The sequence below is a fragment of the Lepus europaeus genome, chromosome 21, assembly GCF_033115175.1.
Source record: "Lepus europaeus isolate LE1 chromosome 21, mLepTim1.pri, whole genome shotgun sequence".
Taxonomy (NCBI): Eukaryota; Metazoa; Chordata; class Mammalia; order Lagomorpha; family Leporidae; genus Lepus; species Lepus europaeus.
This window is the reverse complement of record NC_084847.1, coordinates 27,106,861-27,118,868: the sequence shown is the minus strand read 5'-3', so window position 1 is coordinate 27,118,868 and position 12,008 is coordinate 27,106,861. Positions and strand designations below refer to the sequence as shown.

General features: G+C 41.3%; 1 pseudogene; it reads left to right on the top strand.

Annotated features, from left to right (window-relative positions):
• The first annotated feature begins 300 nt into the window (after positions 1-300).
• On the top strand, positions 301-8,362 carry LOC133750490 (septin-14-like; annotated as a pseudogene).
• The last annotated feature ends 3,646 nt before the right edge of the window (positions 8,363-12,008 follow it).

The following is a 12,008-nucleotide window of genomic DNA, read 5'->3' as shown; positions in this document are numbered from 1 at the left end:
AATAAATAAATAAATAAATAAAGTCTAGTTTCTCATGACTGTTTAGTCTTTTAATGAAGAGTGAGTGCTCTTTGTCCTCTTGATTTCAAAAAGGAAGTTACCTTTCCTAGAATGCTTCTGTTTGTCATGGTTACATGCATTACCGTGTATCTTGAATATATATTATTTATTGTGTAGAAGCCTCTGTAGCAAGACAGCTACAACTCAAAACAGGTCTGGGGTGTTATAAAATAAGAATGTAACCTTTGTAAGTACATTTTTAAGACTTTATTTCTTCATTTTCAGTTCTTTCAATCTGACATGGTAGAAAAACCAACATGTGTGCCTACAAAGAAACCTAATGATGAAGAAACAGTTAAGTATATCTTCCCAATAGAACTCTGTGGGCCTCAGTTAGATTGGAAACTATTGACTGAGTACACTGCTATAGATCCTGATGTTAAAGGCTTGCTTTTTATGGTTGCACATGAATTAACTATTTTGTATATTTGTACAGTCTATATACCAAAAATGAATACCTTTTATTTTTAAATTTTATTTTATTTATCTATAAGAATGGCAGAAAGAGAAAAAGAGGAAGTGAGAGAAAAGAGAGAGAGAGAGAGATTTTGCTCATAGCTGGTTCACTCTCCAAATGACCACAACAGCCAGAGTTGGGCCAGGCCAAAATCAGGAGCCGGGAATTCCATCTCCCGACTTGAGTGGCAGGGACCCAGGAACTTAAGCCACTATCTGATGCCTTACCAGGTGCATTAGCAGGAAGCTGGATCTGAAAAAGTGCTGTAGGGACTAGAACTGGCATTTCCATATAAGATGTGAGCACCCTAAACAGCAGCTTAACTCACTGTGCCATGACGCCCATGCCAATGAGAACTTTTTAAATGAAGTTATTTTAGGAAGTGATTGGGTCGATGCTTGCTAATTGCTTTACTGAGTGTCACTTTGAATCAAGTTCCATTTTAAGATGAGTCTCTGTACTAGGGAAAGGTATTTCATATTAAAATTTACATTAAAAATAGTAGTATGTCCAAAAAGTAAAATGTTCAAAAGAGTGAAACTTGAGTTTCAGAACTCTTTATGATGGAGAATGTCAAATTTATACATGGATATTCAGTTATGTTAAATAGTGTTTATGTCTTAATTACTAATATCATTCCTGTTGGTGTTTTCTCTTTTTTCAAATTCTATATCTAAGTTTGAACTGCCAAACCACCAATTTTTTTCCCTTTTCCTTTTCCTTGAAAGAATGGTCTGTTTCACCTTTATTTTTCAAACATCCACACTTTTTATTTTTTTAAAAAAAAGATTTATTTATTTATTTTCAAGTCAGAGTTACAGAGAGAGAGAGCGAGAGCAAGAGAGAGAGAGAGAGAGAGAGAGAGAGAGAGAGAGAGAAAGAGGTCTTCCATCGGCTGGTTCACTTCCCAACTGGTCGCAATGGCCGGAACTGCACCAACCTGAAGGCAGGAGCCAAGAGCTTCCTCTGGGTCTCCCAAGTGGATACAGGGGCCCAAGAACTTGAGCCATCCTCCACTGCTTTCCCAGGCCACAGCAGAGAGTTGGGTCGGAAGTGGAGCAGCCGGGTCTTGAACTGGTGGCCATGTGGGATGCCAGTGCTTCAGGCCGGGGCGTTAACCTGCTGTGCCACAGCGCCAGGCCCCTCAGTGTATCCTTACATGGCAGAAGAAACAGTTTCCATCAAGCCTTTTTCATGAGGGCAGAACTCTCACAGTCTAGTCACCTCCCAGTGGCCTACCCCTTGACACCTTGCTTTGGTGATTGGGGTTCAACATACAAATTTTTAGGGGAACCCAAAATTTCAGACCACAGCGTGAGTAATCTTCCAACCTTTTGTTGAATGCTTTTACAACTGGACAACATAATTTTAAGTATTAAAAAATACTATTCTCACATTATTAAAGAATTTAAAGAATAGAAAAGAGAAAACATCTTTTCAACTCAGCAATAACTAATCTTTGAATGACTTTTTGTATCAGCAAATACAGGTCAACCTATTCCTTTTAAGTTCTGTACTTTCTCAGTGCACAGATGTCTTGTTCTTCAGTAGCCAGTCCCTTCTGGGTAGTTGTAAGGTGATATTTTCTCTATTTCTTATAATGCTGCGGCACTGAACATACCTATCTTTTCATGTATATTTTATGCTATTTTCTTATAAATGAAATTGTTGGGTCAGAAAGTATACAAAGTTTTAAAATTGGGTAATCATTGTAGATACTATGCCAAGATATACTCTCATCATTAGTGACAATCCCGTTTTTCATTCCTTTCTTATGTGAATTTAAGGTTTAAGTGGGCACACTTAATTTATAAATTTAAGATTTTTTTTTATTATGTATTTGAGAAGGGGACAGAGAGAGAGAGAGAGAGAGAGAGCACTCTATCTGCTGGTTCATTCTCCAAATGCCTGTAGTGGCCAGGACTGGAGCTAGGAGCCAGGGATATAATCCAAGTCTTCCATCTGAGTGGCAGGAGCCCAATCATTTGAGCCATCAGAGCTGACTTCTAGGGTCTGGATTCCAGGAAGTTGGAGCCAAAACTGAGAATCAAATGTAGGCACTCCAATGTGGGATAACCACTAGGCTAAATGCTCATTCCTCCACCACTACTCAATTACTGAATGACTTTATGATAAAGTCCCTTTCATATTTTATAGAAAATTAGTTCTTTGGAACTTGCTCTCCTTTTGCCATTCTTTTGGGCATCCCACAATAAATGTAATACCTTTTCCATATGATGATCTTCATGCATTTTCAGGCTTTATTCCTCTAAAACACTTGTTTTACTCCCTCTCCCAGTCTTCACTTTGCATATACAAGGTTCTATTATGAAGCTAAACACTCCACTTTGGGTTCTTTCCATCCTTTTCCTGTCTGTCCTCCCTCTTCCTCTTCTTCTTTTCCTTTCTTCCTGATTATTTAATAAACAACACTGTATCAGGAACTCTGCAAAACATGGGATGACATGCAGTATTCCAGTGTGCCCCTTAGAGTTGAACAAGAATTTCCTAAAATTTTGACCAGCAGAGACAAGTTCAGCTGGCTGCATCCTTTTATCTTGCTACATGGACTATCATAGTTTTTTTGAAATTATATTACACTATTAACTCTTTCTTGCACTTGTAGTCATTTTAGTTCCTTGCCTCCTCCCTTTATGCTTTTATTAGATTTAATTTGCCATTAAGCTACAGGCTATATATGCAACATACTATGTTTAATTCTTTTGTATTTCACGTAGTTTTCTCATTTGTTATAATATATTTAAAAAAATTATTTGGAAGGCAGAGTGAAGGAGAGAAAAGGAAGGAAGGGGGGAAGAATCTTCCATCCACTGGTTCACTCCCCAAAGATGGCCAGGGCTGGGCCAAACTGGGTTTCCCATGTTGGTGTGGGGGGGACAAGCACTCAGGCTGCCTTCTGCTGCTTTCCCAGGAGCATTAGCAGGGAGCTGGATGGGAAGCAGAGCAGGCAGGATTTGAATAGGCACTCAAGCCTTCACTCTGCTCAGTCGTCTTTTAGGGTGTTTCTGTAATTTCCTTAAAATTTGAAACTCAAACTGATTTTTCTCTCACACCAAAAATACCCTCCTTCTTCTGACCTTTTATTACTGATCCCAACATTTAGTTGGCTGTTAAGTTTTTTTGACTTTTTATTTCCCAGAAAATGTGTCTCCTTTTCCTTCCATCCTCAAGATCATATTTGTTACCCTTCTGTCCTATTTGCCTCTTATTGACAATACTCATCTCCTCCATGCAAACGTTGCCCTATCTTCAGGGCATTCATTCCACTATATGGGTTTACCTACAATTTTGGTAATTAGTACAATAGTAAGCTATTGTTAGCATTTTCTGATATGGTGTATATTATCCTTGAAATTATAGGTTCTTGACTTACAGAGATTAGAGTGTGAAAGACTTTTAGGATCATATGACCAAATGCTCTATAGAAGAGAGAACAAAAGCACCAGCAACTGTTCCTATGACTTCCCAAGGTGGATATCTTGTCTTTTTCACCTACCTTTGCCCAGTGCCACTGGGAAATAGGCATCAATGAGTGCAGATTACACATCAGGGCTTATCAGCAGGTGTGGAGTCCTTTATAATTTACAGCCTTTATAATGTACACTATTCCATTTTCTAGTGCAGTCTACATGTACTTTGTATCATAGATATTAAAATAAACCATGATTAGCACTCAGGTTTCATGTGAATACTTATGAAATAATCCTTTAATTTATTATTGTAGATTAAAACTGATTTTTCACATCTATCCATCTTTGCTTCTTAATTTGCTTTATATGGGGCCATCGCATGAAGGGTTAAGCTGCCGCTGGCAATGACGGCATCCTATATGGGTGCCAGTTCAAATCCTGGCTGCCCCACTTCCAACCCTGCTCCCTGCTAATGCACCTTGGGAAAGCAGTAGAAGATGGTCCAAATCTTTGGACCCCTGTACCCATGTGAGACACCTGGAAGAAGGTCCTGGCTCCTGGATTTGGCCTGGCTGAGCCCTGGCCATTGCAAGCCATTTGAGGAGTGAACCAGTGGTTGGAAGATCTCTCTCTCTCTTACTCCCTTTCTCTCTCTGTAACTCTTTTAAATAAGTAAAAAATAAATCTTTAAAAAATTGCTTTATTTGTAAATGCTACAAAGGCAAATTTAAGAGCAATATTTGAATGATCACAAATTCCAAGTCATTAGAATTTGAAATATGTATGCTTTCTACATGGACATTGGCATTTATGTGAAAGAATTTTGATCCACCAGAAGCTATTATCAAATAATGCTAGTGATACTATTGAAACTTCTGCTTGCTCTAAAAATCACTCTGTGGGTGAGAACTGAGTGCTGATGAGGCCAAAGTTTCTGCTCTTTCCTGATAAGACAGTGGGCACAGGAAGAACTTTATCATGTACCTCCCTAGGCTACAGTTTTAAAAATACGAGAAAGGAGTCTAGGCCAGAGAGGACAGAGGAGTGTTTGAATCTCTTGTTGATTCATTAACATAATCTCCAGAGTATATCAGAAATCTCCAGCATGTTCTTTTCATAAATGAGAAGAGCTCAGCATTTTCCATTGTTATGAAACTCCATCTTCTAAGAGAACAATCAGTAAGGAACTGAATGTATTTTATTTATTTCTTACTGGTTGTATTTTCAGTTTAGTGGTGAACATTCTTTTTAAAAATTTATAATTGAGTAATCATGCATCTTATACACTTATGGGATATTGTGTGATAATCTGATGCATTTATATGATTTTAGTGATAAAATCAGGGTAAACAGCATTCCCATCTCCTGATGCGTTTATCATTTCTTTGTCCTTGCTGTCAACAAGTTCTTCTCTAGTTCTTTATAAGACCCATAAGAGGTTTTAAATATTTCAAATACTACAGTAATATAGAACACTAGAATTTATTCCTCATATCTAACTGTATTTTGGTACCCCCTCCCCCTCTATCAATCCCTATTCTGTTGATTATTTTCTACTTCTTGTGGGGTTTACATGTTCATGTTTTCATTATGGTAGTTTTCTTCCCTTTGTGTCTGCAGGACTCCCTGAAGCAGCCATTGTAAGGGTGGTCTGGTGGTAATAAATGTTCTGTTTTTTCTTGCAAAGTCTTTCTCTTTCACTTATGGAGGACGTCTGTGCTGGATATATTATTCTTGTTTGGAAGTTTTCTTCTTTCAGAACTTGGAACATGTCCTTCCATTCCCTGAGGGCCTGGAAGGTTTCTGCTGAGGAAGCTTCAGTTTATTCTAATACACCATCCCTTAAACATGAGTTGGCACTTTTCTCAGGTACCACAACACCAGCCCCAGTTAGAACTTTCAAATTGATAGTAACCCTTTGACTGGGTTCACCATCCTTACTCCTATTACATAGGGTTTAAATGGAAACCCACTGTATTAAACTTACCATAACATGGGATAAACTTAAATTCCAAACTCTATCTCCCCAGGACTACTGCTGAAATATTTGTTTGACACCTTCAGAATGCTAGCTCTCCTCTAAATTGCCACTGAGAACACACAGAATTCAAAGGCCAACCAGGAGTTTTTAAGTTTGAAGATCTGAGACTCTATCTATTGCATTGTCTTAGAGAATTTTGACACTTCAGCCTCTGACTTCTACTCCCCGGTCTATGATTGTCTCTCTCTGTGCCCTATGCCCCAAACACATCATTCTCTGGTGACTGGCCACAGGAGACTATGTAGATAAATGTGATTCCACTCAATATACTTCTCTTACTTACAGGGTTTGACCCCTTCCTGTTTCTGCCTGCTTTTATTTTCCATCCAGTGCCTTCAAACACTTGTTTCTATCATTACTGTGAGAAGACATGGGATGCTCCAAGTTCCTCAGATATTACCAGAAGTTAGGCAGATATTCACAACTTTGTATCTTGATTCATTTTACTTTATATTTCTAGTATGTATTTCTCAACTCCTTAAAGCATTCTTCACAAATACTTTTCATGACCTAAGATACTCCCATTGTGTGAGCAAATATACAAACATTAATTGGGAGGAGGAGGGGTGTCAGTGTGGGTGGGAGGGTGGGTATGGTGGGAAGAATAACTATATTCCTAAAGTTGTACTTATGAAATTTGTATTCCTTAAAAAATAATTTTAAAAAATGCTAGTAACATAATCTTTTTGAATGTGATGAGATAAATTCATTTTTGTTTATAAACAATGATCACATAATATATGTATCTGGTCCCAAACTTCTTTTTGTACAAATGTACTTACCACATTTGCATCTTGTCTGAGGTATGATAACTCTAATTTCTTTGGCATATTATCATTGTCTTTTCAAATGTCTTCATCCCCTATTCTAATAAAACCTTTTCACTTTCTTTTCTTTAAGCAAAAAGAAGAGAATATCCATTGCTTAACCACACTTGGCCATTTTGGTTTTGAATGTTTGCCCTACCAGTTGGTAAACAGGGCTCTCATCAAGGATTATCTTTTAATATTCTCTGTGTGGGTAAGTGCCAAACACCTCATCTGAATTTCTCAATGCTATGCTCATTTCATTTATCTTAAGTCCTGTAACATTGGTGCTTTTAGTTTAAGACCATGTCTTAATACTTATATTGGGTTTCATCTTCTTAGTTATATTATTTAAATACATTTGAATATTTAAAATTATTTATTTTTTGACAGAGATATATAGAGACAGAGCGAAAGGTCTTCCTTCCGTAGGTTCACCCCCTGAATGGCCACCATGGCCAGCGCACTGTGCCTATCTGAAGCCAGGAGCCAGGTGCTTCCTCCTGGTCTTCCATGCGGGTGCAGGACCCAAGTACTTGGGCCATCCTCTACTGCCTTCCTGGGCCACAGCAGAGAGCTGGACTGGAAGAGGAGCAACCAGAACAGAACCAGCGCCCCAACCGGGACTAGAACCCAGAGTGCTGGCGCTGAAGGTGGAGAATTAGCCTAGTGAGCCATGGTGCCAGCCTAAATACATTTGAATTTAAACACCTCAGTGGTGTTCAAAGTCTGTTGCAGCTTAGAGTCCATTTTCTTTCTATACCTCATTAATGTCTGAAGGAGTCCTGGTCAGCATGTATGTTTTCAAGACCATCCCAGTCTCTAAAGTATTTGGGGCCCAAAATTTACTTATTTTTTAAAATAATATTTTCCAATGAACAAATCTTAATTGTATACACTTATTGGCTACAACAGTGTTTTGATGTGTGTATACAGTGTAGAATTATTAAATCAAGATAATTAGCATACTCATTGTCTCCTTTACCTATCCTTTTTTTATGGTGAGACATTTGGATTTTACTCTTTTAGTTCTTTTGCAATATAAAATACATTATTACTGATTCTGGTTCTCCTGTTGTAAACTTATTCTCCTTCTCTATTTGAAAATTTATGTCCCTACTTCATCCCCACTCTCTAGCACCTGGTAACCATCATTCTACACTAATCTATGAGTTAAACTTTTTTAGATTTTGGGGCCTTTTAAAGCACTGTAGAGATCTAGTGTTACTTCTCAGCAGTCTTCTGCTCCTATGGTGATCCAGCCATGTTTATTACAGGGGAGACTGGAATTGGAAAATCAACGCTGATTGAAACATTGTTTAATACCCATTTGAGAGATAACAAATCCTTACATTTTTACTCAAATGTTGGACTTAAAATTCAGACACATGAGCTGCAGGAGAGCAATGTTCAATTGAAATTGACTGTTGTGAAAACAGTGGGATATGGAGATCAAATAAACAAAGAAGCCAGGTTGGTGTTTTCTTATTTCAATTTAGCATTTTCTTATTTCAAGAGATTTTCCTTATTTCTCCATAGATGAAATTGTAATATTCTTCTAAGGTGATTGATGCATTTCCTGCCATATTTTAATCTTTCCTAATTAAGTAACAGTCTCTTCTTATGAAATTGATAGTTTTCTATCCCATTGTCTGATTTCCTTACTATATATATATTATTTATTATATATTTTATTTATTTGGCAGGTAGAGTTATAGACAGTGAGAGAGAGAGAGAGAGAGAGAGGTCTTCCTTCCATTGGTTCACTCCCCAAATGGCCTCTATGGCCAGAGCTACTCTGATCTGAAGCCAGGAGCAAGGTGCCTCCTCCTGGTCTCCCATGTGAGTGCATGGGCCCAAACACTTAGGCCATCCTCCACTGCCTTCCTGGGCTACAACAGAGAGCTGGACTGGAAGAGGAGCAGCCTGGATTAGAACCCGGTATCCATATGGGATGCCGGCACCGCAGGCAGAGGATTAATCAAGTGAGGCACAGCACCAGCTCCTTACAATAAATTTTTAAAAGATTGATTTATTTGAAAGACAGAGAGAGAGAGAAAGAGAGAGAGAGAGAGAGAGATTCCATTCCCTGATTCACTCCTCAAATGGCTGCAACAGCTGAGACTAGACCAGGCCAAAGCCAAGAGCTCCATCCAGTCCCTGTGTGAGTGGGAGGGACTCAAGTATTTGAGCTGCCTTCTGCTGCTTCTCAGGTGCACTAGCAGGGAGCTGGATTAGGAGTAGATTAGCTGGGATTCGAACCAGGCACTCAGATATGGAATGCAGGCATCCCCAGTGGTGGTTTAACCCACAGTGCCACAACATCAGACACTCCTTATATTTTGAATTAAACAATTATAGCAGTAATTCAATGTGGTTTTTAATGTTCTACTTTATTTCCTTGTTTCTTTCGCTATTGTGGAGACTTTTTATAGCCATGTGCCATATTTAAACTGTGAATGAGGGAAATAAATGATGGCATAGCAATATTTCATTTTCTTTCTGTGGGGAACTGCAGGGTGGCCACCTGTGGGAACCTCCTCATTTTTGTATCTACATAGCTTGCAGCAATCTGTCGAGAAAAACAACTCTAGGAAGTATCCACCACAAGTCCTAGGAAAACAACCAAGTTGAAACAGGATGGACTTTGCACAAACAACTAGGAGGAACTAGATGAATCAGATGAACTTTCAACCAGAGGCTATATGTGCCCTTTCATCAGATTGGACCACATTAGCATAAACTGCAGGTGAACAGAACCACTATTGGCTGTGGAGTACATGCTCCTAGGGACTTGGGATATAAAGGGACATTGGGATCTGGGCGAGGCCCCCTCCTCCTCTTTTCTCCTCTCCCCTTGCCCTTTCCTTCTGTCTCCGTGAATAAAGTTCCTTGAGAACCAAGAAACAGTGACCTTGTCCTGTGTTGGATCCTTGCTGGTTGGATCCTTGCTGGCAAGGGTTTGACACTTTCTTGAAATGCATGAATGTGAGTCTCCTACTGAAAGTTAGCTTTTGAATAAAAATGTGGTTCACATATTGCTTTGTGGGGGATGACCTAGCTCCAGTGGTGCTCCTAAGCTGGCTAGCACCTAGCACTTAGCACTTGGTGAGAGCTCTGCATTCCAGGGCATTATGCAGGTGGCTTGAAATCAACAACAGGCCAGTGTTAACCTGTATGTGAGCAAATGCTGCAAGTTAACATTTTTCCTCTTAAACATTCACCAACACCTCACCAGTTAGACAAGTGTTTAAAAAATTCATTATAACTTAAGTATAGAAACAATTTCTGTAAAACTTATGACAGGAATAAGCATATAGTAGAAAAAGGCTTGAAGCAAAGGCAGGCACAAGTGGTGCATTGCTTTAAATAGTTATTAAGAAAAGAAAATGAATATCAAAGAAAATGAATGTCACCTTAGTGCTTTAGTCACTTTGTTGGAAAATGTTTTTGAAATACAGGGTTAGGACTCGGGTCAATAGGCTTAATAAGGGTGGACATTGTGTCACAGTGGTTAAGTAGAGGCTTAAGATACCTGCATCTCTTATCTGAGTGCAGGTTGGAGCCCTGGCCACTCTGCTTCTGATCCACCTCTCTGCTGCCCTGCCTGGAAAGCAACAAATGACAGTTTAAATATGTTAGTCTCTTCCAGCCACATGGGGATTCAGGTGGGCGTTCTGGGCTCCTGGCTTCAGCCTGGCCAGCCGTGGATATTCTACCCATATTGAGGGAGTGAACCAGCGATGGAAGATTCTCTCTTTCCCTCTCAAATAGGTAAGTGTTAAAAAATTTTAATACTTTGTACACATTTGGTTATATTACGGATAAGTGCATCTTGTATTAGTTTTCAGAGTCTACAGCAACAAATCTGAGTGCCCCGGTGTGACAATCTTTTCTCTCCCATTTAAGGAAAAGACACACAACAGCCCACTTACTCCTGCTTTTGTGGTCAGTCCCATGGGGTTAGGAAACAAAGGAGGAAGCTGCGGGTGGCCCTGGGAGGGGCTGCCCACCGCTTTGTAGAAATGTCTGGGATCCCAGAGGGAAAGAGGTTAAGGTTAAGGCGCGTTGGGGCTGGAATGTGCCTGCACGCCACCCATGGCGTGCGAATGTTCTTGTGGGGCGTGGTGCGGCTGAGAAGGAGGGTGAGGGGCCACACACCAGGGAGCCCCAGGGTCTCTGGGTGAGTCCTATTGCGGGTCTGTTTGTGGAGACCATATCCTGGCTGCTGGCGGCTGAGAGTGAGGCCAGGAGTTGCCTCAGAGCCAAGGGGTTCCCTGGAGCTCCCTCATGCACAGAAATTTCTCCCGCAGGAGCCCCTCAGCCAGGTGCAGCCGGACCGGAAATGGTTCTTGCAGGGTCCCGCAGCTGGAGGGCGGTGGAGGCGGCCCCTGGAAAAGCGGGGCTCATCCCCATTCACGGGCGACGCCTACCCGGGGCCTCACCCGGCGCGCCAAACGCCTGCGCCCCGCGGCTCCGAGTCCGCAGTAGTAACGCTGGCACAAACGGCGTCCCGGCGTGCAGAGGGTCCCAGGCCGCAGTGCCACAGGACCCTCGGGGCCTGGCCGGAGGCCCAGGCAGAAAGGTCAAGGACGCGGAAGCTGGAGCCCGGGCCGGGAGGCTGCTGCACCGCGGCAGGTGGCGCCCGCCTTGGCTCTCGGGCGCTCCAGGTGGCGTCCGCGCCCTCTCCTCGCGGGGCGCTCGCTCTTGGTGCCGGGAATCGGGGCGCCGGGTGCTCCCGGGCTCCTGCTCCTGCTCGTGGCGCCCCAAATACGCGGAGCCACAGCAGGGGCAGCCGCGGCGGCGGGCCCGGGGAGACCAGCAGGGCTGGGGCGGGCGGGGGCAACGCGAGTCTCGGGAGGTCGCCCCCAAGTCGCTGGGCGCCGACGCGGAGGCCCGAGAACTACAGGACAGGAGCTCTAAAGATCAAACATAAGGTAATGATTAAGAGAAAGAGGCTCGTACTTGCAGGATCAATATCCTGAAATATCATTGTAGCCTATAAATATATAAAATTATTGTATGTCCGCCAGAAACGTATAAAAACCCCTGTGGAATGCAAAAAAATGCAATTATTAAAAAATAAAAAAAGAATCCAGGGGCTGAAAGAAATAGGGTTATGTCAGAGTATCTTTTCTTTCAAGGATAAAAGTACTTTTGAGACTTTTAGCTTGCTGTTTTAAAACTAGTCGCTGAAATTGGCGTTTTTTTGT